At 38.7% G+C, this 27887-nt stretch overlaps 1 protein-coding gene across 1 annotated transcript in view; it reads left to right on the plus strand.

Moving 5' to 3' along the window:
* ABCC5 (ATP binding cassette subfamily C member 5) overlaps positions 1-27887 on the plus strand; it is a 608550-nt gene that overhangs the window by 181841 nt on the left and 398822 nt on the right. The window lies entirely within an intron of this gene.

The raw sequence follows: 27887 nt of genomic DNA on the forward strand, positions 1-27887 counted from the left end.
ATATAAGTACTCTCAAAGGTTAATATATTCTCTAAAAAGACCTGCTACAATGAAAAGCTTAAATACATTTAATAATAAATAATAAAAGAACATGAAAATACTGAATATCTATTTACAACAAACACCAGAGTTTCAGACACAGGAAATATTAAAAATAACACAGATGGATAGATTCTTACAGATATAGAAAAACAATGCCTAAATAATCCCACTACATTTTCCTGACTGATTAAAGAATTGCTGTTTCCTAGTTAGGTTACTACAGCAAGGCAAGATGATGTGTATGAGTGGCCTTGTCAGTTCCAATAACAGACTGCTGAGTGTCTATCACATCTCTCACTAATATCTAAATATCATTTCAGTGCTGGCTATATAATTACATCACATCTGGTCACCTGACTCTGGTTCACACACTACCATCTTTACTAGAAACTTGAGCCAGGATATTGCACATATGTGTCACAATACACATACATAGAGCTTTACTAAGATGTGTTACAGCATCTGGAAGCTGTCAAATAATTTTAACACTTCCACTCTTCCTGCAGAGCTACTAAGCCAGGCTTCTCACTGACATTTCATCTCTGGCAGCAGTCAGAACTGTAAGATACAATCTTTATGGCCTAAACCAAGTAATTTAATTTCAGACTATTTTTCAAAGTCAGCTGGACTGAGATTAACCTCTTCTCTTCCAGTATCCTCTGTTGTAATATATTCATTTTAACAGTTACAGTACAGTCTGACATACAGGTATATTTGTTTTCTGTCCAGCAGGACCCACTGTTGGTACATTCTTTAACACAAGCAACTTTACAAATAGATTTTCAGCACAAGCATCTGTACAAAATCAGTTTTATATACAAATGACATACAATTCTTTACAAAATGCCAGCTAGCTATGCTAGCATATGCTACCCATGCACTACCCTACAGCATAGCTGGCACTACCTCACATATTAGCAGTGTCTATGATGATCCACCTGTTGTCATCTTTGATATAAAAATTGTCTTCTTCTTCTCGTTTTACTATCTGAGCTTCATGGTAGCTTAGTATGCTGCCAGCCTTATGTGCCCAGCCATAAAACATATCATAGGAGAACTCATGTATGCAGAAATAGGTATATTAACTGATTTAGATCTTAATCAGTTTAGTTTTGTAAAGAGCGGGTCCCTTCTCTTGAACCTTGTAAGCATCTTTGCAAAGGTTACATTAATTGTGATGGTTATTACTCTGTGCACACTGCTAATTTCAGTCTGGACAAGGCTTTTGACACTACCTCCATGCTAGTATTGTTAAAAATAAGAAGAATTTAATGTAAACCCTTGTGTTATCCAATAGATTGCAAATCCTTGATTGTGAAAGTCTCTGATCTCCTCTCTCAACATAAAATTGTAATTAGTGGGGTAGAGATTAGTGATGGGCCCTCTCCTGTTTGGCATGTATTTTTCAGAAATCTAGTCCAATATCCCAAAACTGTAGCTGGCCACGTTTGCTAATAACTGCAAGCTGGGAACTGTTATCTGCTCATCATCTGATACTAACCAACTCCATCTAGGGCTGGAATATGCACATACTGATATACTAAAGTTAAATGCAAAAAAATTTACCATTGTAGTATTCAGTATAAAGCTGCTCCCACCTCATATGTTTTAAAAGTTTCTCTGGTTAAGACAGACACCTTCAAAAAAAGAACTTGGTATTTATGTGGACAATTGTTTCTCATTCAAGCATCAGAATTCTACCACACTCAAGAAATCCTCTCTGGTCCAAAACAGACTTCGTTTTTTAACTAGATGAAAATGCTGAGTTGGTGAAGGGCGTTTATGTGCCTTTACGTGCTTTGATTTTAAACCTTGGAAGCTGCTTGTGTGAATTAAACTTGGATTTTTGCATAAAAGAACAAATGACTGCTATATTTTCCTGTCAAGGGTACTTGTTTGGAGTTTCTAGTTCTAACTGATCTACTTCTTTGCAAAGTCAGTGGCTCCACAAATACCCATACTAGGATCCTAACTCTATTCCAAGAAATAAACAAAACTCTCTGGAGACATAGGTTCCTAACTCAATATATTCCTCACCTATGGAATAAGTTATTTGTACAGGTCAAACAAAATATAACTTTGACTACCTTTAAGGCTAGAACACTGGACTTGTTAATAAAACTGCTAAAAAACACAAAATGCACTTAAAAAGTAGTACTCGGTAAACCACTAAGTATAATAAAAATAATGAATCAACACATCATTTATTAAGAGCTTTCATTCTCTTTACTATGAGGAACTTCTTCAGAATGAATTGTTAAAAACAATTAAGTATTTAAAAGCATTATGTTGTGATGTCATCACATTTTACACCAATAAAAATAAAGCAGTCATTAAGTAAAAGTTGATTATCAGAATATTTAAAGCTATTTGTACTCATAAATACATCAACTAATATCAATGCAAAAAATGTAAAATGTTTAAATCCTCACATATTTTAATAAACGTTTTATGGAAACATGATCATTTAATCCTGGAGCTAGATCGCTTGTACATAACTTTGCCACTTTAGCTCATGGATAGTCTAAAAAATTGTTGTATTGATCAACACATTTTTTTATCTATTTGTTCTATAACAAAGAATGAACATTTTCTAAAATCTACACATTCTCTTGCATGTCTTGCCAATGCATTTCTATGATCTTTTTTCTTTATTGCTAGCACATGTTCTCTAATTCTTTTCATTAACCTATGTACGTTTTTTCCAGCATAAAAACTATCACAATTGGAACAGCACACAAGGTACACTAGTCCACCACTTTGACATGTGTACCTACTTCTGGCTGTTAATGTGACATCTAGATGTTTAAAATAAAAAAAAAACACTTCCTGAGTAAATGTACCTACAATAATTACACGTTTGACATGCAAACGTACCCCTCTTTGTGTCAATTCCACTAACCTCCATATTGAATGAATACTCTAGGATTTTTTTTTAAGTTCCTTGTCTTTTTGAACACAATGTTTGGATTATTACCAAGAATCCTAGCTAATTCTGTATTTGCTAGAATCATTTTCCAGTTGTCAGTAATGATGTTACGAATACCTGGACTATTGATGCTGATGGGTAAAGGAAAAGAATTAGTCAGTACCGCCTTTACGGCTAGTCTTGATGACTGGCGGGATAGAATTTACACCAAAGTTGCCATGTACATCTTCACTCAATTTGGAAGATGAGTACTGTTAAGCAGTTGCATAGCTAGAGCAGGGTGAGAAGGGCAACTGCTTTGGGAGCAAAGTATTGGGAGGGGTGCTATCAGCTAATCCTGATCTCTCTTTAATGCAGTGCTTATAAAAGTAGAAGGGAGGGTGAGCATGTCATACATTTGGCCACCTGGTTGGTGTGTCACTAGAAGGAATAGTTAGTTTTTTTGCTCTTCAGTGAAAGAGTTGAGGGAGGGGGCTTGTGGGTCTGATTAAAATAAGCTAATCACTACAATGTCGCAATTAGCTTGCTACAGTGAAGTGCTGTGTTTCTTTTTTAATTTGTTTTTCACTTGAAGAGCTGAGCAGGCAGAATGAAGCTTCATGGTACCAGCAGAGGACATTGGTTGAGCCAGCTATACATCCGCTATTAATTTCGTGAAAAGGGCAGCATAAACTTGTAAGTGTGTCTGCTTAAAGAAGTGTATGGCCTAGCATCTTATGGTCACTTGTTTAATATTGTTCCCATGTTGCTAAATTCTGGAAACATACATGCCTGACATTACATCAGAGTGTGATCAGAGTGTGGTGTCCTTCCTTGAGGTTATGTCACTGCATATACATGCATACTGCATATACATGCTGATACACATTAATGTTTAGATCTTTACCGAAGGGGTTGCCAGTGCTTCAAGCAGTGCTATGTACAGGGATAATAGCCATGATCATATGAGTGGTAATGCAATGCACAAAGCTGTGTACTGTATGCTTTTTGTTAGCAGTCAGTGTGCAGTGACTGCCCCTTGTCTCTGAATTATGCAAAACCTTTTCCAAAGCTTACACCTGTGAACTAGCCCAATGCAATGTATACTATGTCTGTAAATTTGGCACTTAGATTTTTGTTCCCTGGTGATGGCGTTGAGATAAACAGTTTCTATCCTGCAATATCAATATGTTATATATGCTGTTTAAGATCTAACCGAGGCAGCATAAAAGAAGAAATGCTATAATGTTTTTAACAAAATCCATAATGCCCTGATTTGATATTGCCATTACGGAGCTTTACTTATGGGTTTAAATGCATCAGAAGAGGTCATATTTGAATAGAATGGCTGAAGGCTGAGGCAAGAGCAATTCTGATTCAACATAGTGAAACTACATGTTTTAAACAATTTATTCAATCATAAACAATCATTCTAAAAGTGGTTTTAGTGCTATTTATGGAATGGATGTTATTTTAATAGTCTTTTGTATTACTAAAACCAAAAGGTTGGAATTCATGCTAGTCTTTTAACTGCAATACCTTATTTGGACATTCTCTGTCCTTTTATATTTTAACTGTGTGTGAAAGGCTGTTATGCCCATGTAAGATAGGAGGGAGTCCAAGGCATCAGCTCTGCTTGTCAAATAAGCCACTTAAAGCTTCATAATATGTATTCTCTGTTTTCTCCAGATAGCCTTGTTTTTTTTCTTTCAAGTGTTATTCAAAGTGTTTGTTTTAGAGGGAAAATGCACATGATGGGAACCGAAAGGAGAACTAGGAAGCAGGGAATTGCTGACTTTTTCTTTTATAGGCCCTTTTCATTCCATTTCAAGTTTCCCTTTACTCAGCAGTCTTCTATATAGCTACAATATAAACTTTGCTAACATTTTCAGATACTTTGACACAGACTTTAACCACTTTCTGGTTACTGAATTATAGCCTGTGTTGCTGTCATACAGTGAGAAGGAATACTGCAATCACCATTATTAGTGTGAAATTACTTTGTAGCAGGTCTTTTAAAACCTTCAAAGAAAGCACACACTACCAAATACAATAACAAACAGACAAATGATAACCAGTAGGACTGTTTTCATTTCTTTACTGCATTTTGACCATGTACAACAGTTTCTCTAGTGGTCTGCATGTTATTCTGTGCAAATGTAACTCCACGTATCTGGCACTTTTCCCTCTCTGGTAATGATTCTGTTTCTTTTCCTTCTTCCACAATTCGCTTCTTACATATACATAAAATATACAATTTCTCTTCATCTATTAGTGCTACTGATATCCTGTCATGTACTCTGATTGCACATAAGATTTCCTTTAACCTTCTGTTTCTTCTGCAGAGAGTCACATTTTCAACATATGCCACCCCTGTTACCTCTGTCTTCTATATTCATAACTACACCTTACCAACATCAAGTATATAGTGATGTGGGACTGTTTACATTTTAGTATTTCTCAATGCAAAAGTCACGATGAAGTTCTTCTGTAGTTTTTTAAATAATCCCATGATTATGTGTTTTTAATGAAACAAACCAGCCAGAATATATGTTCCAGCAGCTAGTAATGAATGTGTGTACTTCTATAATAGCAACCATCTCTACCACTCAAGTGTCTATGTCATCATTTTTCTCATTGCTTTATTGTGTGAAAGAGTGTTTAATTTCTAGCAGAGCACACCACCCAGTGGACCTTTCAGTGCAAGAAGCCCCCCCCCACACACCCAGAGATGCATGCAAGATACACCCTTTCACTCCTCCCCTTACCTGCCTGGATCTTCCAATAATGTGGCCACTAATTAAATTCCCCTCCCCTTGTGGGAGACACAAGCAGGCCACATCCCTTCACCCTTCCAACTTCCTGCCTGGCCCTTCCAGTGGCATGATCACTAGTTAAACCCCAGTCATCAGGGTTGAGGTCAGGTCTCCATTCATCTGCACCATAGAAACAGGCTAAAGAGTAACATGTGCCTCACATAAAACCCTAAGCTTAACTAAAAAAAATCATTCTCCAAAAGAAACCTAATATATATATATTTTTGCTCTTCTCTGTTTGTATATCTTGCCCCATAAGTAACTTAGGCATAAGATCAGATAAGTTTAATATGATGAAAGATATCCAATGTTTGGCAATGTTGAGGAATAAAATAAAAAAAAATCTATCAACTGTTTGAAGTAAATGCAAACTTAAGAGCTTGCTTTACTCCTTACTTTAATAGTTTAATTATGCTCATATTCCCTCAAACCATTGTCTTGTACCTTAATTCTGCCACCATGGAATGGCAAATGTTGTTGTTGTCTTTCGGCTTTTCCCGGTTAGGGGTTGCCACAGCGGAACTCCAGTCCGCTAATGATTGGCAGTAGATTTTCACGAACGCCGAGGTGCCAGCTCGACGTTCAACCTTCAATGAAGACATGCCCATTTACTCATGTCTTTCGAATGCCCACCCAACTGTGGGGAGGACATGCAGACTCCACACAGAAGGCACTCCCCGCACTCCAGCTGAGAATCGAATGGGAGAACTCCTTGCTGTGAGGCAACATAAAGGAAAAAAAAAGGAATTTAAAAATAGCAATTCAATTATTTAATTCCAGTCTAATGCAGTACTACAGATTGCCTAAGTCTGTATCGCAGCATCCTAATATGTTTTCTGCAGTAAAATGATGCTTAACATTTCCTTAACCAAATCCTCAAAAGTCATAACTCTGTAAGTCTGTTCTTCAAAATTCTCAAATTAATGGGCAATTTATAATTGATAGCATCTATACTAAATGTTTTCTTTAGAAAAACCTTATCTTTCATTATTCTTTTATTTCCTTTTCAGGCATTCTGTTATTCTACATAGGCCTGAATTTCATCCTCTTCCTTCAAATTTCTCCCCACCCACATCTAGTTTAAAATTATAACTCTACTCTCCAGATTCATTCACTTCATCGAAACCATTTTGAACGTGCTTTCCATCTCCTATATTATTTATACTTACCTCTTATATTTCTTCATCCTTATCTAAGCCGGTTATTTATTTATATCAATAACACAGTTTAGGGACATGCGTGTGCTGTGAGCTCCGAGATTCTTAACATCACCATATGTCCTCTACAGGCATGAAGGCGTACCATGTAATATAAGATTTGCAATCTTTGCATAGCTGTTACTTGTACAGTTGGTCTATCACAGCATGGTGGGATTGCCACATATTAGAACAGTTCACATGGGTGTTTATCTGTGTGCTTTCAGAGATGCTGCAGTTATGGAGTTCATTCTCCTTGGAGCAGGGCATGCCTGATGTCAGTACTGCATTGGACACTAGCAGTCATAGTGGTCTTATGGTGGCACACTCCATACCTCTCAACTGTATAGATTTTCTGAGAATGCCCAGATTTCTGCCTCAAATTTTTGGTCTATTTCTGATAAAATTGTGGTTTATGGCAAATCATTGACAAATCATTTAAGACTGAAGTTAGAAAATAATGACAGACATTTGAGTTTCAGACTTTAAAACCTTCAGAAAATTTATGCTGCCTCAAAAGCCTAGGTTTGTAAGAGCAATATTTAAAAAGTATCCATATTCTACCAGGCAGGTACAGTTTTACAGATTTTTTTGTGTGGTGGTGGTTATCTTAAATCTTGGTGTATCTATAGGTTAAGGTATTGTCCTCTTGTTTGCGGAGCACATACGTATGGTGAGATCTTTGTGGATAATAGTACCTTTGACATAACATTTTTAAATGTAAGGGTAGATATATGGACTTTGTAGTGATAAGCAAGTATTTTGCTTTTTAATGAGACAGGCAGTGTTGTTCCGATCTGGGTGAGATATTTATGACTACAAAAAGCACGTGTTGTGATTTGTAGTCCCTGTGTGTTGGATGTGGAGTAGAGGGAAATTATAAGAGTATTTTCTATTCACAGTATAAAGGCAGTTTCTATTCACAGTATAAAGGCAGTTTTTATACTGCGGTGGTGGTGCTGCAGTAGCGTTGTCGCCTCACAGTGAGACATTGTCCTGTTCGATTCTCAGCTAGAGCGTCTTCTGTGTGGAGACATGCATGAATGGGCGTACCTTCGTTGAAGGTTGTGCATCAGGGCTGGCACCTCGGCATGTAAAAATCTACTGCCAATCATTAGCGGACTGGAGTTCCGCTGTGGTGACCCTTAACCGGGAAAAGCTGAAAGACACAACAACAAGTATAAAGGCAGTTTTTGACATGGATCTTTTTGCTTCTTGAGCAAGCTTATATTTGATAGGAAGCTTTGAATTGAGTGTTAACTTTAGCTTAGCATTCTTTCTGAAGGAAAAAGTAGGGACAAGGAGAAGGTATTTGCATTCACTCACATAGACTGCTGGAAGAGTATAGATGAGGATGGCTTTGAGCAGTTATTTTTACGAAGTAGCATTGCTGCAGTCTTGCTAACATTTATAGTGATTTGGTTGTTATATAGTCATAAGCAGAGATTGTTGACATCATCTTGTAGTAGGTTTTGCAAGATGTTGTGGTATATGGGTCATCCTTGTATACTGTAGTGCAATCTGTGTGAAGGGTAAAGCTGGTGGAAAGTATTAGTAAGTTAATATAATTGATGAATATTGAGAAACATATTGGCCCAATTACTGATGGGACACCTGCTGAGAAGTAACTACTTTCTGCAGTTTTATTGTGTCCCATTATGATGAAGGTTCTAAGGAAGAGAGTATTGTTAAACCATTGGACATAGCTGTTACTAATGAAGACCAATTTAACCAGTACGGTTTTTTGGTTAATGCTTTCGAATGCTCCACTGCGATCAACAATAGCACCAGTTACCCATGCTTTTTCCATCGCAGCATAGATACTTTCTGAAACAGGTAAACCGTGTGAAAAAAATGGATTTGCACACTGCATGGGCACCAAAATAAACAAATGTAATAAGACTTTATTATACCAGAATAAGTTCTTTCATTCTACATCAGTAAAACTTCTTCAGACAAAAACACACACATTAGTAATCAATTAAATAATTAAAATGCTTTGTCGCATAATTTAATTCATAAAACAAGTAAGAGAAGCTTAACACAATACCATTCCAACATAACAGCCTTATAAAACAGATTAGCATTAGGAAGTATATTTAAAAATATAAAATATTTAAAAAAATTAACAAGTTAAAATAATTTGTTACAATTAAGGAAAACATTGTCAGCCTATATTCCCAGCCTAAAAATGACTATAAGAAAGATGTAGTAAAATACTAAATGCTATAAATACAAGAAATTAAAAATGTATAAAGAATTACACATAAAAAGTCTTACATTTACCTCTGCATGGCTTTCATCTTCAAAATGGGCATAATCGACATGTATTCATTAAGTCCTGGCTATACATATGAATTCCAAAATATTTGCCAATATAGTTAACGGTTTTTGAGAAGTAAAGGCCAAGGACCCCCTTCTTCTAACTTAACCATTTTGATTACCATAAATTTAAATGTATGTCCTGCATTCTCTTTAATATGTTTAAATAGAGCATTTATACTTTTCTCTTTTTTATATATCATCTAAATGCTCATAAATGCATTGACGTAACTTTCTGTCTTTCCTATATAAAAACACGGACACTCTTGACAAATGGATATATAAATTAATCCTGTACAATCACAGTTATATTTGCCCCTAACACATAATATATGCCCTTTGACATTACAGGCTGTCTCTACATGTATATACTTACAAAATTTACATCTACCACATCTGTTCATGTAAGGATGCAAGCAATCTTATTTCCGATGAGATTCCAAAAGACTTTTCATGTTAATATTATATTTATAAACTATTCTTGGTATTTCCCCTACCTTTTGACCTATGTCACTGTTCTCTTTCAAAATTGTCAAGTTATCCCTAATGAGGGACTACCCTATGGGATTGGTTGATGAAGTGTTGTTTGAAGTACAAAATAAATACCAGGCTGGATTTTTTTTTTAGCCCGATACTATGGTATCGGGCTAATACTATATGTAATGAACCAACTGCCACAAGTTTGAATACTACCAATAAATCAACAACTTCCCATTTTAGTCTGGTCTTTCTCTCTACCTTTAATGTTGAAAGTAAGCAATTGAAATGGATTTTTATACAAAAACTGGAAAATTTTGAAAGCGGGTAATATAGTTATAAATGTATGCAATGGCAATGGCTGCATTTTGAAGTAGCCCTGCATCATAAAGTTATTCCTCATGGCTTACAGGTTTTAAACATGCCCACTTATGGAGCTTCATACCCTGATTTGTTGAAAAGCTGGTAGACTTTAAATATGCGTATTGGTTTTGATTATATGAACTTAACAGACTATTTTAGACCGGCTGAATCTCATCTGTTGAAATAAATTATCAGTGCACACGCTGACATCACCTCATGCTTTCCTGGGGAAACTTTTAAATCTCAGCTTGCTGAAATTCTTGATAATGTAAAAAAAATATATGCAAATTCCAAGAATCAGACATGCGGAGTTAGAAGCCAACACCAATTTATTAAAAGTCCACAAAGCTTTCGGGGAAAAACCCTTCTTCAGCGTGTTCAGATAAAATCACATATCAGATTAACATTTAAATACAAATAAGAATGTGACACAGCCCAATCAGAATTTCCAATCAATTAAATAAACAATTACCCTAAAAAGACAGCATTTACACTCAAAATTTAAAAACGTTATAATAATCAAAATGACATATCACTCTTATTAAAGACAAATACATAAAATATCACCCGAAAAAACTCTATTTCAACATAATTTGCTTCTTTTTAAGAGCGGGTTTAAAAATAACAGATGTATTTAGACCGGGAGCATGGTCTGCATTTAAGTGCACTATCCATTCATATTTACACACTTCAAGAAAATTGTTCAGATCACTGCCTCTTTTATTCCTATGTCTAATATCTATAATTCTAAATAAAAACCTATGAGTTATATCTTTCTCAATTATGTGCTTAGCGAGTGTATTGCTAGCAATTTGTCTACATATTTCTGATTTATGTGCTGCAATTCTCTCTTTTAGTTTCCTTGTACCTTCCCCAATATAATATTGCTGGTTTGGTTTGCTTCATTCATGCTTGATAATGTAGCCAGCTATGAGATGAAGCTGCATACAACTAAGCATATGAAATTACAACGGGATAGCACAGACGTTAAGAATGGGCATATGTTTTCATAACCACAGACTGTGACTGATAAGGGTGCTGTTGATACTGGATCATCTCAGCCATCTAAGAATGTGCTAGGTTCCCAGGTATGAACAACAGGGGAATGTATTGCCAACATAGTACCTCCAGCTGGAGTCTCAACTTGTGATAAAAGGACCAGTACAAATTTGAATCATGAGGTTTTGACTATAGTTCTACCCACCACTTCTATGGCAGAGTGCCCCCCTTTTTTACCTTCTTTTTCTCTCCAGGATCCACTACCTAATGAGAAAGATTCCAGAAGAGGGGAGGGGGTCATGGAGCCAGTCAAGGAGTGGGTGCATTTGTTATCTTGCACAAGGAGAAAAGACTTCGGGAATGGTTACACAAAACAAGGAGCGGACCATTTAGTTTTTAACATCTCTTTTTACAGTATGTCTCCTGAACATTAGCTGTCCTGGGCAAAGGGCTGTCATGTATACCTGCTAGAAGGGCAGAGATTGCAGCTGTACTTTTGGATCTTAGATTATTTGCAAAAGATGTTCTCTTAGGCTAATGTTTCTTGGTGAATCTGTACAGAATAATGTTTTCAAGAAACAGAGCTCATTTGTTCCACCTACTAACTCCTTTGTTAATGCTTTCTTTAGTTTATATGAAGAACAATTGCAAACAGCACTGCAATCTAAGCATAGACCTTTGTTCTACACTCTATCAGCTAGTGAACGAGCAGCATTGAATGAATTGAAAGAAATGGATTTTTTAGAGATACAGCCTGTGGACAAGAGAGGAGGCATTTTGGTAATAGATAAGCAATTTTATCTTTGTCAGATGCAAGATATGCTATCTGATGAGAATACATATATGCATATTTGTAAATATCAAGTTAGTGGTTTAACTGAAAGAGTGAATTGTACATATTCGATATGTTAATGACTGGTCTGATTAATGAGGAACTGCTTAATTATTTTATTGTAGAGCATCCTACTGTTCCATTTCTCTATGGACTACCCAAGATGCATAAAAACTCTGTTCAACCCCCGATGTGTCCCATTGTCTCTAGTTAAGGATGGATAACCAAACCTCTCTCTATTTATGTCAAAAAGACTTTAAAGCCCATTCTTGATAAAATAGAGACCATCCTCAAGGACACCAAGAATTTTCTGAATGATTTGTTTACTTGGTATATGAGAGTGGATGGATTACATGTGGTTAAATTTGTGACCTTGGACGTCAACTCACTGTTCACAGTTATACGCAATGATATGGGTATTGACAATATCAGGGTGTTTTTAACCTCATCTAGTGTTTTTTCCAATAGTGAAGTTATGCTCATTTGTACCCTCCTCAAAATGATTCTCAAGAACAATGTCTTTAATTTTTGAAAAGGATTTTTTCTTCAAATGACTGATGTGGCTATGGGTATAGTCTGTGCAAACACATATGTGAGCACGGTGTTAGCACAATGGAAATTTGGAAGGGTATTTACTGATAACCCTTATTTTAGCTACATCGGTTTTTATTGTCACTTTGTGGATGACATATTTTTGGTTTGGAAGGGGCCTTCTCATATATACTGGATGAATTTGTGGTGTACCTTTATACCACTACTAACTTTCTTAAGTTTAGTGTTGAGTATTCAGATGCCTCAGTTAGTTTTCGTCATGCTACTGTTTTGAAAGATGTTTAACAACTTAAGTACTGGGGTTTATAGGAAATCATGTAAAAAGAATAACCACCTACACAAGCCTAGCATGCATCTGAGGCATGTACCCAGGAATGTGTTGAAGGGGCAATTTTTATGAATGTTGAGAGTGCATGATAATGATGATCATCTTAAAGATGCTTTCATTGAACTGATTAGTTATTTTTTTGTCTAGGGGGTATTCTTGGAAGGCAATCTTAGAAGTTATTGAAGAGGTCAAACAGCTTAGAAGAATGACTGCTAAATCGTAGTTTTCTGCAGGAATGCATATGTCATTCTCTAATCAGGCTAGACTGAACAGAGAATTGAGATGTCGACTAACGTTTCCGAGTGACATTAATCTTGTTTGTGATATTATTATATCCAATTGGCAACTGCAGGATGTGCTGGGGATAGCATCTAAATTTTATTTCAAGAATAATTATTCGCTCAAATGTCAGTTATGTTACAGATAAAGAACAAAATCGTCTTCCCTCACCCTAATCCACAAAGGGACATTTAAATGCCGTTCTTGTGCTGCCTGTAGATACATTTAGCCTACCCCCTATACCGAGCATCCAACGGCAGAGTGTGTTATTGAATTTGAATTTTATGCACATTGTAGCAGTTGCCATCTAGTATACTTTGCACAATGTACTGTAAGCTCTGCCTTGTATATTGGAAAAAACAATAGAACATTGAAAGAAAGAATTCTTGAGTACATCGCGGACTTCAGGAAACTGAAAGAACCTAATGTTCTTGCACATTGCATTAACACAGATGACACTCACATTTTTAAATTTTTAGTTTTGGAACTTGTGGATCAGGATCTAAGAGGAGGAGACATATGTAACAAAACAGAGTTAAGGGACTTGTATTGGCTTTTAAAACTGAGAGCTAATAGAACACCTGGTCTAAATGAGAATGTCTCTTTACGACCGGCACTTAGATCATGAGGCTTATGTCACTGCGTTTCATTGGGCTTTTTTGTATTTAACTGTTATATTATGGAGTAGTTTTACATCTGGTCTGAGGAAACGGCAAGTGTTGTGAAAGTGCTAACTACTACTTCTTTAGTTTGTTTGTAACAGTTTTTTATTTCATTAAACCTATTATATTATAGCCATGGTTGGTCAGAGCTCTTGTTTGATTTTCTGCCATAGATTGTACACATATAGAAATTAAGGCACCCTCTGGGGAACAGGGAAGGCTCTACATAAATAGGAAGGGCTTCCACTCTATTAACTGCCAATTCATGTGTAATGCCAAGGGAGTCATCTTGAATGCGTGTGCTGGCAACCCAGGCAGTTACCATGATTCACATATCTGGCACACTTCCCAACTGTATCAGATGTTCACTAGGGGGTATCCCACATGGTCATTTACTGGGGGATGTTGGCTATGCACTGGTACCTTGGCTGATGGCACCCATCAGAAATGCACACACACACCCACTGAAGAACACCATAGTGAAGCACACGCTCAGACCAGAGCATGTGTTTGGGCTGCTGAAATCATGGTTACTGTGCCTAGATAGAGCTGGGGAGCCCTGTGGTACAATCCATGTAGATGTACTGAAATATTTACTGTCTGTGCCATGCTACACTGCGTAAGCAGCTTCAGCACGATCAATAAGTGGAAGGGGCACACAACCCACCACCAATGGCAAGGTCATCAAAGCTACAAACAGTTGAGGAGTCAGAGGGAAACCAATAGCTGCTATGGGTGTAGGCAGACGTAGGCATGCTCAATGTGCCCTCACATTAGCTAAGAGATAACATACAGCGCACTCACTCACCATCTAAGGGGCTAAAACCTTCATCCTGCACACATACATATAGCAACATTGATGTCAGGCAACACTCACAACCTTTACCTACCCATGTAATGGCTGTGTACTGCTAGCATCATACAGAGTCAGCCCTGAACTAAAACTGTTGCCGCTGCTGGATTTATAAGGTAAGTGTTGAACCTGAAGTGTATTGTGTAATAATAAGAATGAATGGCATATCCTTGCATGTTGTTACTTGGTAGTGTAAGAAGGAGGGAGATTTTTACAGAAATAACGTTAACATGTGACAGCAGAGACATATGTAACTACATGTGTTATCTGTCAAGTAGTAGACCTCAGGCATCAAAGATTCACGCAGTCATACCTCTCAAATGTACTGAAGGTCATCAAATGTACTCAGTTTAGCATCATACTCTTGTACTGGAAAATCATTAAAGAGAGACGTTAGAAAGTAATGAGACACATTTCAGTTTCAGACTTCACAACCCTTACAAGATCATTAACAATACTGATGCACAAAATGTTTGATTCTGTCAACTGTCTAACTTTCTAACACCAAAATTTGTCAAAGGTACAATTAGCAAATCAACATCACAAATGCAGATATAAGACAGCTATGCACCCTGAGCATAAGACACAAATGTTATGTATCCCTGAATCCAAAATATAGAAAACAAGGATATGGCACAGTTGTCATTACTTTAACAAGGTGTTGTGTGTGCGTGGGAGGGCGGCAGGAAGCCTAGGCTTACACAAAAGGTTAGTAAGTGTGTGTGAGTAAGAAAGGGAAGCAGGCAGACATTTGCATAAAATAACAAATTCACACTGAACCATGTAACTGTTGTGTGTCTGTATGGGTTGTCCAGGTGAAATTGGTGTATGAGTGTCTGCATGAATACAGTCAAGCTCTATGCTAGCTCTACGTCTTGGTATGTTGGACAGATGTGAGCTGTGCATGGTACAGGTGGCAGTTCATCGTTGTTGTACCTGACCTTGAGAACTGGCTTTGCCAGGAGTTGCACTGGCACATCCACAGCCATGGTCAGATGCACTGCTGCTACCTGAACATGACTGTTGACTGCTGGACAAGATCCCCTCATGAGGATGCCCAGGACCATGACTCCATGGCTTGCATGTCTGTGTATGGACACCTCAACCACTGGTGGAGCAGTGGAAGTAGTGCCAGTATGGGACCATGATCAGGCATGGCCACCCTGGCTAACAGCAAATGATATGGTTGACCTATGCCCACGAGGATGCCATCTCCCTCCAAGCAGATATTCCATTACAGACACTGCCCATTCCAACTTGTAATTCATCTGATCCATTGAATAGACAACATGGTGGAGGGAGTCACACATGTCAGCCTGTGCCACATTTACAATCCTAAGCATTTCTTTGGAGGAACTATAGGAATGAGTCTGTGCCTCCATGATGGCCCTAAACATACATCAAGTGGCATGGGAAGACACACCTGGATCAGGTGGAGGGTGGACAGCAGACTTCCTCCAGGCACCCCTTACAACCCTTCTGTGTGGCACCTCACCCATCCTTTGGCTGTAGCCAGAGTCAACAGACACTGAAACTGCAGTAACCGCAGTGTGTCTAACCCTCCACCTGTCTGATATCTGAGTGCTCACTGGAATGGGTTGTCGTAGGCCTACTGGCTGTGTCCGATGGAGTTACAAAGAATGGCTGAATGTCAACCTCAGTGTCAGATTCAACCTCTGCACCCCCAATTGTGCCTGTGTTTGGCCACCATCCTCATCAGATTCTGCTGATACTCTGACAACAGGTGGTAGGAGTCTTACACTTCCACTGTCAGGATCACCTTTGATAATTAGCAACAAACACAGGAAAGAAATTAATAGCTACACTACTATAGTCAAATGTATGCTAATAAAGTAACAGTGGTGCCACTACTACAGACAGTACAACAATACACACAGCAGTCCTGATACCCACATCACACATATGGACAAAATATATAAATTCTTTGAATGGCTCATCACTACTGACAAAACATATTTGGCTTACCATGTGCGGTTGATGCTATGCTTCCTATGGATGATGGTCCTAGAAGAAGTTAAGCAAAAGGTAAAGACATCATCACAATTAAGAGTAACATAGAGGGTTTAAACTTTTTGCCCTTTATATGTTCATTAATGATACTTTTAACATGAACTTGTATGAGAAGTCCAATCTAAGGCCATGTGTAATCAATCAGAATGTGTTGTTGACTGTAGCAATCTACGACTCCCCCTCACCAAACAAATGTATTGTTAAACAGAACTTATGTATTGCTGTCAATATTTTACTATACAAGAGTATTTAACAATTGAGGTACATAATCCTACCCGGTAGCTCCTCCTAAGTCATGCTTGTTCTCCCTGAAACAGTAGCACCAATGTCAAGAGCATGCTGTTCTGCATATCCCTGTGAGCTGTCTGGATCCCTGACAGTGGACAGAAACTCTTCATTTGCTGTTAGTGGTTGCTCTGTAGCAGGCCCTCCCCTGGTACCCATCTGATCACATGCCACTGCAGCTGCTCTCCTCCATGCAGATGAAATCATGTCAGTGGCCTGATCATATGTCCTGCTGTGGCCATCTACTGCATTCATGTCAGCAACTATCTGTTGCTAAATCTGCATTCTGCCTGATATATCTCCATGTCCCCTCTCAAGCAGAAAGGTACCATGTTGCCTAAAAGCTTCCACAATGACCTGATTCTCAGGGTCACTGAAAGGTGGTCTTCAGTGATTGGGATGCTGGGTGCCTTAGTTATAGGTGACCTAAAACACAATAGATTGATAATATACATACTGTTAAGTGTCGCATAACTAAAAATCCTATTTCCAGATAACACATAAAAGATAGCGTGTCACTATTACCCACTGGAAAAACATAAAAAAGTCAAGATATTGAAATATAAAAAAAGGAATCATGTGGTTGTAACATATTACATTCACACACAAAGCAAGGTTGGATGCAAAACAAGGAGACTAACAACAGCAACATGTCCTTGCTTGTGCAAAAACAGAAATGCAACTTTGCTCCTCCACCCCCAAAAGAACAGGCAAATGACACATTTAGGTTCATAGGTTCATAGGTGTGTACTAGGCTAATGGCCCTAGGGCCTTTACAAGCCTAGCCATAGGATTATCCTGGCATAGTGCCATCCGACCTTAGTTCCCAGTGCCTCTGTCGAGTAGAGCCACTGGTGTTATCCCCAGGGTGAATTTTCTGTTTCCCATCCATATATCAAAATTTGTCTTAAAGAGGGTCAGTAAGGTGCTCTACTCGACATGTGAGGAAAGTCTGTTCTATAGCATGGGCAGTCTCTGGGTTATGAACCTGTCCCACCAGCATGTTCTATTAATTGTGGTAATGAGGTTGAGGTCTCTGGAGTGTGTGGTGTGAAGGGATTGGGATTTCTTTAGATGTAGCATTTCTAACAGAGCTGGGTCAGACATGGCTTTGTAAATCAAGCAGAGATCGCCTCTAAGTAGGCGATATGAGACAGAGAATAGTTGGAGTTTTTTTGAGTCTGTCCATATAGGACAAGTGTTTAAGGCCTAGGATCCTCTTTATGAGGTACTTTTGTGGTCTCTCCAGGTGTTGCAGGTGTCTAGTGAGGTGCATGCCAAATGGGACATTGTACTCGATGATTGGCCTAATGAGGGATGAGTAGAGATAGACAATGACCTCTTTCTTCCTGGATGCAAAACCCTTAGTAATGAGATGTGCCACACAGAAGGATTTTCTGACCACAGTGGCAATGTGGTGATCAGAAGAGAAGTTGCTGTCAACCTGTGTTCCCAGATCTCTTATAAAGTCTTCTGTGTTCAGTGGACTACCATCAATGTGGTAATTCATGGGAACTGGGTTTTTCCCAAAGGGGATGATGACACTTTTTTTGGCATTGAGCTTAAGGCCATGGTTCTGACACCAGTCGTTGGTCACAGTGAGGCTATTCTGTAGGATGTCAACATCACTTGGGGAGTTAATAATAGCTCCCAACTTGCAATTGTCTGTGAACTTTGTCAGCCAGAGTCCCTTCATGTTGGCCTGGACTTCAGAGAAGTAGATACCAAACAGGAGAGGACTCAGGACCAAACCCTGTGGGACTCCACTCATGACTAATCGGCAGTCTGACTTGGAGTCAGCTACTTTCACACTGTGGGTTCCATCTGTGAGACAGTTTGCAACCCACCTAGTGATATAGGGGCTGATGCCAAGCTTAGTGAGTTTTTCTATGATTCCTGAGTGGGAAATGGTATCAAACACCTTGGCCAGATCAAGGTAGGCTGTATGAACCACCTTGCCTTCATCCACATGTCTGGGGACTGTCTCAAAGAAGTCGACCAAGTTGAGCAGGCATGATCTACCTTTCACAAAACCAAACTGTGTGGGATCCAGAGTTTGGAGATTTCCTATATCCTTGTTTATTAGGTCCATGATGATGCGTTCCATAGCTTTGCATGTCAGACTCGTCAGGCTAATGCGGCGATAGTTCCCAGGGTCTGTAGTCACGCCTCCTTTGTGGAGAGGAAAATGCAGCTACTGGCAGTTGTTCATAGACTGGTACTAGGCTAACTGCCCTTGTCAGCCTTTTTGAGCTTAGCTAATTACCTCATGTGAGAATCAAACCCTACACTTTGTGTCTGTAAGGTAACCACCTTAACCACTATGCCAACATCCCTTCTTTTAAAAGATGTGGATGCTTACAGATTAGAACCATCAACTCCATCACCCATGCTAGCCTCCCTAGCCCACTGAGCCATACAAGCTGCTAGCAAACCATCAGTGAAATGTTAAAAGTGCTATTAAATTAACTGTCTATGAAAAATGCCTACAGATTTAACACAGAACATTGCATTTTAAGCTATTACCAATCATGTCTACCTGTGGCCAGCACTCCACTAGAGGTGTGTGTGTGTTCCATCCAAGAAGGCTAACATCCCTGTGTCACTGACAATAAAGGATAGTTACCATTTCATGGAAATAACAGTAGAAGAGTGAACAGGGAAAAACTGTTTTAACATTAGCAGCTGTGATGACAGTTAATATGGCTGATAATCTGAGAGAGTGAGTTGCTCTGACAAACATGCCCATGCCATCAGTACACTTTTAAGAAATGCACACAGATAAAAGTAGCATTTGCTAAAGTATATATATATATATATATATATATATATATATATATATATATATATATATATTGTTGTGTCTTTCGGTTTATCCTGGTTAGGGGTCGCCACAGCGGAACTCCGGTCCGCTAATGTTTGGTAGTGGATTTTTACATGCCGAGTTACCAGCCCTGATGCACAACCTTCAATGAAGGCATGCCCATTCACGCATGCCTCCACACAGAAGACGCTCTAGCTGAGAATCGAACGGGACAACGTCTTGCTGTGAGGCGACAACGCTACAGCAGCACAATTATATATATATATATATATATATATATATATATATATATATATATATATATATATCAACAGATTTTTCTTAATGACATTTCACCATATGCAGGTTATAGCTGAAAAATGCAAGCATACCTTCTCAAGGTCAGTAATCTTCTTTGCAGATATAGCCCAAAGTAATATCCTCTTCTGTGTTATACACATAAACAACTCTCCTCACCTTCAAGTTCCCTAGCTACACAATTCCCTTTTTATGGTATAGATTCAGGGCTGTGAGCATGGTGAAGATTCAAATAGGGTGTGAACTCATTAGAATAGCTGAATCCCAAACATGTGGCTCCATGTGGCACATGTAAATATAGTACAGGCACTCCCTCAGTGTTTGCTGCTAATAGATTCCAACTGTGAATGATTACTGGTAGGGAGAAGGACAACACAACAACAATTCTGACTGCTGTACCTCCAGTGGGTGTGTCAGCCAGATTAGACTTACAAAGTGTAGAGGTGATTGTATCAAGGTTTTAAATGTAAGTAAGCAGCACACATTTCACAGTTTCTGTTCAGTAACATCCAACCTCCCCTTCATTTGTTGACAAGTGTATATTGTTGTCATTTAAAATCCTCACACATTTTTAAGGACAATGATACAAAATGCCTGAAAGACTGCATGTCTCAGATTACTGCTCAGATAAAAAAGAATGAACAACAAACACAGAGTGATAAAACAGAGCTGCATTTTTCAAGCAATAGTCAGAAATGGTTGTGTGCTCAATCAGTGCACTACATTTGAAATTAATACATGTACAAGCAACTGTTATATGATTTGTTAGTACAGTGGATGATGTTGCAGTTGGTTGTATGCAGAATGATTTCAGTTCCTTTTTCCAAAGATGTTTGTGTGGCAATAGGGATAAGACACCCTTTCCTGTGTTTTGAAGGTTTATTGAAGTGAGAGTTCAAATCCAGACCTGTGTAAAAATATGTCATGTGCACCAAGAAAAATTTTGTAGTGTTTATTTCATAGATTGATTTTCTTCATTTCAACTAATTCCCCCTTTTTTATGCCAGTGTTTGCATGGTGAGCAGCTTAGCACAAACAAGGAAAAGGGAGAAACACAATTATTGCCAGGTTTAACTGTGCTAATCTTGTTTTGTGATGCCTAGCAGTGTGCAGACCTGGACTAACAGCCCACACAGGAAGCAGACAGAACACCTGCAGACAGCCCATAGACAGTGTAAAGGTCAAAAAAGATACATTGTTGCAATTTTTGCTTTCCATCGCACAACACCGCTATGTGACATTGATCACCGGTTAGCAAAGTTGTCCAACATCTGCAGCCATTGGACACCTGCAGACAGGATGCAGACAGTCAATAATTTAAAATATATATGTTATATTAATTCTGTTGGGCACCACACAAATATGTTAAGTGGTGTTGCCCGGTGATTAACACTCAAAACCTAAGAATGAATAGGGAATTATGCAACTGTCTGCCTCTTTATTTTAGGCTTTATCCAGATTTCTTCAGCTGAAAGATTCAGAGGTAAAAGGTAATATTTTTGTGGCAGTAGGTGTAAATATAGGGCTCTAATACAGATGGTCCTGGGTTCAAGTACAGGAAATGCAACATATTTTTTACTGTTGTGACAGTTTAATTTATAGCAATGAACAGAAAAATATACAAGTGCTATTTCAACATTCCTGTGGCAAGAGGTGTATGTGTAGGGGTGTCATACACATGGAGGGTTCTAATACAAGACATTCCAGACATTTTTACTGTTGTTCCATTTCGCATTATATTCAATAGCACTTATAACCCTTTAGATAGTGGAGCTTATATGAATTATAGATATGAGAGATAAGACACCCTCATCGTGTTTTCAGATGTATATTTCTATACATATAATTCTGCTATGTGGACTTGGATGGCCTTCACACTTAAATAAGACACTTACACAAATGAATCCATATACAAGAACCTTGTCAGGTCATGCACATACATGGTAAACACCTCAAACTGTCAGCTGTATTTATGAATGATTCCTGTCTATGTCTGAGCAGAGCAACACTTCTTCTGTGGCAAAGATGGAAAATCACTGCTCTGGAAGAAAATGGATTTGTATCCCACACTTTAAAAATCAATTTTATCACTGTATAAAGTCAAAACAAAAATGTGTCAGGTCATGGAATTCATGACCCCAGTGCATGTCTGCAAAGTTAACTCACCAATCATTTACAGTAGCAGACACCCCTCAAACTAATGTCAAATGTCAGATTAACCTTCCAGTTTCAAACATTGCATTCTTCCCTGCTTGGCACTGCTGCACTCTGCTTAACATCCCACAAACACAGTTGGCATTGTTTCTCTTGTTTCTTGGTTTTGCACACTACCAGCAAATGCAACAACAGAAACTGGTGGAAAATCATTTGCCATTGCCCTACTTTTGGTATTATACATGTCTGTCATTAGCAGGGAAGGTATCCAGTTTAGGATGCAGAAGTGGAGTTTCCAGGAGTCCAGGATATTTGCTGGACTCATGGTAAAATGCCACAGTCAAAGGCTTCTGCAGCGGGACTATTCTGGCTCCCAGTACAAGTCTGAGGCTTGGAGTATTTTGGCTAAGGCTGTCTTCAGTGCAAACGGCATCCAATGCACTGGAGAACAGTGTCACGACTACTTCAATGACCTACAAAGTGGAAAGAGTGATATGTTCAACCAGTGGTTGACTGAGTTTCAAACTAGTGACATCTAACAGTTGTGTAAGTATGCTAATAAATAGAATTTTTAATACACTGAAAACTAAATATAGCTGTGACCAAAAGGAAATCACAAGGCACTGCCGAGTACCAGCAACAGAGAGCTATAAATAATCCAACCAAAAACTTTATTGTAAAAAAATCAAATAATGAAGTTAAACCATAAAATGGATTGACTATCTGACTATGTTATTTGTCCTACAATCTTGGACTTCTTCAGATGCAAAAACACAAGTGAACTGGATCAATAAATAAATACAGTTCCCCTCCAAAAATCAGATTGAGACACCAATCATATTGCAAAGTCAATTAAAATCTCAACTAAAAAACAATTAAACAGCTAACAGTGCTATAACCTCAGTCTCATACAATGAATACCTCTAGAGACTATAAAAAATAATAAAATAATCTTTGCATAAAGGAATGGAGAAGAGTCTCTTAATCTCCGAAATAGTTAAATCCCATTACTTATGTTTACAATTAAACATATTATTGTAAGACAAGCTGCATGAACAAAAATAAAAACAGTATAAATAAAATATTATAAAAACCACATAGAACCTAATGTCAAATAGCTGTACAATAGCACCATCAAATATTCAGAAACCTTAATTACAACAATGTACCGTAAAACTAAATAAAAATAAACATGAAATGTTAAAACCCTGAAATGCATTGCATGACTAAGAAAATAAAAATGTTAAAAGGCACAAACATTTTGCATATAGAATATAAAATTGTAATATAAGAACTGAATGAGTAACATATGAATTCCTCGCAAAATTTAAAGTGGAATATGAGTAAAATCCACTAAGCATAAACTTGTTCTGTGTGGGACATCAGCAATCCAGACCAACAGTGTCTATAGCTTAGCTGCCCTAAGTCTGAGGATTTGGTCCAGAGAAATATTATCATTAAGACCAGGAGGTCTGCTCACTGCCAATAAACATCTCTATACTCTATCCTTGTTTCCCATGGCCTCACCCCAGGATCTTTTTCAATTTCTTCTAGTATGAAGAGCACAAAGCTAGATTCACTGCACTTAGTTTGATGCCTGTATAAGGCATTCTTTTCTTCCCTTTTCTTAAATCTCGTACATGTGTTCATAAGTTCTCTTCCTCAATCTACGTTCCATCTTTCCTGCATAGAAGGAATTACATAGGTTCATAGGTTCCTATGTAGGTACTAGGCTATTGGCCTTAGGGCCTATGTAAGCCTAGCCAAACGGTACCATGGCTTTTGCCACCCAAGGAAATTATTTTCCTGTGCCCCTGTCAAGCACAGCCACAGAAGTAATCCCAGGGGTGAATTTCCTATCTCCTATCCAATCATCAAGATTTTTCTTGAAGAGTGCTAATGAGGAGCTAGGTTTGATATACATAGGTAGTTTGTTCCAGAGTATGGGAAGTCTCTGGGACAGGAATCTATCCCTCCAGCATGTTCTGTTTATTGCGGTGACAAGGTTTTGGTCCCTATAGCGTGTAGCTTGGAGGGATTGGGATTTCTTTATGTGGAGCATGTCCAACAGCTCTGGGTTTGACTTAGCTTTGTATGTTAGGCAGAGATCGCCTCTGAGTAGGCGATATGCGACAGAGTAAAGCTGGAGTTTTTTGAGACGGTCTGCGTAGGGCATCTGTTTGAGGCCAGTAATCCTCTTTGTGAGGTATTTCTGTGGCCTTTCCAGTTGTTGTAGATGTCTTGTGAGGTACATACCGAAAGGGGCATTGTACTCTATAATGGATCTAATGAGTGATGAGTAGAGGGGAACAATGACCTCTTTTTTTCCTGGATGAGAAACCTTTTGTGATGAGGTGTGCCACGTAGAAGGATTTCCTAACTACTGTGGTGATGTGATTATCAAAGGAGAGACTACTGTCCACCTGTGTCCCAAGGTCTCTTATCACACTTTCGGTGTTAAGTAGACAACCACCTATGCGATAGTTCATGGGTACAGAGTTTTTACCAAAAGGGATGACAATGCACTTTTTGGCATTGAGCTTGAGGCCATGGCTTTGATACCAGGTATCTGTCTCAGTGAGGCCCTTTTGTAGGCTGTCCACATCGTTAGGAGTTTTGATTATGGCTCCTAATTTGCAGTCATCTGCGAACTTTGTTAGCCAAAGACCTTCTATGTTAGCCTGTACTTCAGAGAAGTAGATACCAAACAGGAGAGGACCTAGGACTGAACCCTGTGGTACTCCACTTGTCACTGGTCTGAAGTTGGATTTAGAGTCTGCTACTTTCACAGTGTGGGCTATGTCAGTAGGCCAGTTGGCAACCCATCTTGTAACATAGGGATTTATACCCAGTTTAATGAGTTTGTCTATAATTCCAGAGTGGGGGATGGTGTCAAAAGCCTTGGCGAGATCTAGATAGGCTGTGTGAATCACCTTACCCTCATCTACGGCTTTGGTGACCGCTTCAAAGAAGTCTATCAGGTTTAGGAGACATGATCTGCCTTTTACAAACCTGAACTGGGTAGGGTCCAGAGTTTGGAGATTACCAATGTCATTGTTTAAAAGTTCCATGATGATACGCTCCATAGCCTTGCAGACCAGGCTCATCAGACTAATGGTGCGGTAGTTCCCGACGTCTGTGGTGGCTCCCCCTTTGTGGAGTGGGATAACTGTTGCTGTGCGCCATTTACAAAGGGCAAGATAAATCACCTCTTCACTATTGCAGTTGTAGCAACTATTTGCTTGTATTTTTTTGTCCCTACCAACAATGAATACAGAATCCCTACTGGAGATATATGGACATTGTGCACAGGCCCTACATTTGTATGTCCCAACTTTCAACATTCCTTTATTTTTCTTATTGAAATTCTTATTGCATTCTAAAAGTTTCTTAATGTTCCGCCCTTTTCCAAACACAAATTTTAGGATGCCCCTGAACAGATTGTCAAGCTCAGAAAAACAAGCAAACCTATGCCAGTTCTTGTTAATTACTTCCTTAATAGGTTAATTACTTCCTGTAGGGCTGGCGCTATCTGATACAGATTACAGTGACAGGGCTTTCAGTCTGCCCACAGACATCATGGCATGGTTTGTAGGCTCTTTATTTTCTTGGTAAGAACCCCCTGTGGTCTTTCCAGCTGCTGCGGGTGGCTGGTGAGGTACATGCAAAAGTGAGCATTATACTCTGTAGGTGTTCTGATAGGGTTTGAGCACAGTACTGCTATATCATCATCAGATCTGGATATGATGGCCTGACTTTATGAGGTACACAACATAACTTTTCCATACCACTGTGGACACTTGTTGGTCCTTGGTGGTCCTTTTTCCTAGTGTTGTGTAGTCCTTTTCCCTAGTATTGTGTATTCCCAGAGTTCAAATATTTAGATATGTAGGAGGTGTGGAGGGAACAGGGATGGCTTACCCCACTACAAAGGTCTAGGGAAGATCTTGGAAAGACTCTCCAAGTGAAGACATAGTGTGGCATGTGAGGCTCAAGGCAGACAAATGCAAAGTTCTTCTCTGGGACCACAACAAACCTGGTGCAAAGTATAATGTGGGGAGTGGAAATGATAGTGATGGAAAGATTTGGTGATGTTTACCACATGTGGATTGGATCAGTGGGAGCAGAGTAAAAGTGCAGTGGCATTAGCAAACAGACTACATGGCTACCTTCTTAGTAAGGGAGCACAGAAATAATGTTCCCATTCTACCTGACTTCGGGGAGGGGGGGGCACACTTTGTGTGAAACTCCAGTGGACATATAAGGACAGGCTCTCCAAGCTGGTGAAAGAATTCCAAAAAAAAGCCCCAAAAGTGTATTTAGGATGGAGGGGAAGGATATCACTAGAGACAATGTGATTCAGGCCTCTTCTCACTAGGGCTATAAAAGGCAGAGGGCATGGTGCAGAGGTACAGAATCATGTTGAGGGGCTGTGAAGGAGTGAAAGATAGGGAAAGGGCACAAGCAGCAGACTGTACACCCCTGCTATTACTCCCCAGATCTGTGAACATAGTTCTTCATAGACAGTGGTATAGACCCATGGAGTAGAACACTGCTATGGGTAGAACAGACGGAATCCACAGAGGAGTTCAAGAGGGCATTAGTCAGGTAAAAAAAGTTGAGGCTGGTTTGGAGGCTGTAAAATCTTAAATGCATTTAAAAGATGAAGTGCGTGATTGAATTATTTGTTTTTTTCTGTAATCAGACAAATGCAGCAAATGCATTCTAAAGCTACTTGATGATAAGAAATGAAAAGAAAGTTATAGAAATGGAGTGCATAATGAAGGATCAGTGACTCTAGATGAAGAGCAAGACCCAGAATTTTCATTATTGAACTCTTAGAACTGTTTGAAGGTGTCTTCTTACGACACTGTAAAATCTTGTACTGAAAAATCATTATAACTCTGCATTTGAAACATTATTTTCCAACTATTTTTGTTAACATGAAGCACTAATGATTGCCCTTAAAGTTAACTGTTTCCCTCTGCCACTGGCCAGTGACAATAAAACAAAATGTATCTTTTGTTTCAAAAATCTTCTCTTTTAAAAGTAAAAAACAGTATACAAAATATCATACTGTTTTGTATGCTTTATGTAAAACTGCAGTAAGAAAAAGAAACCGAAACTCTGTTAAATGAGAGTCACCAATCTTGACTGAGTCAAAAACAATTCTGCTTACACACCACACAGCTACATGTGATACAGAGGATGAAGTGATGTCATTCAATATAAGTTGTACTTTTATTCAGCAAAAATACATTTTTTTTTAAATGTTAGTCCTGTATTTCTCTGCTTGCCTGCACTTGCAAGCACTTAAGGTGTTCACTTAAAGTGAAGTGAGTACACTGAAGGAGATTCACTCACTGACTCTAGCTCACATGCTCACATACACACACGCACACACACACACACACACACACACACACACACACACACACACACACACACACACACACACATACATGCACCCCCAAACACACGCACACACATACACACACTCACTCACATGTTCGCTCACTCATTCACCCAAAGTGGCACATCCCGTTTGAAAACCTTGCCCCAGTGCAGTCAGATGCCTTCAATCACATCCTTATTCTTTAAGACAGAGTCATTGGTGGTATGCATTTCTGAGACGTGGCCCTTCCCTCTCCCTTGGGAAAGGTGAGC

The sequence above is a fragment of the Protopterus annectens genome, chromosome 1.part0, assembly GCF_019279795.1.
Source record: "Protopterus annectens isolate FY-2018-M chromosome 1.part0, PAN1.0, whole genome shotgun sequence".
Taxonomy (NCBI): Eukaryota; Metazoa; Chordata; order Ceratodontiformes; family Protopteridae; genus Protopterus; species Protopterus annectens.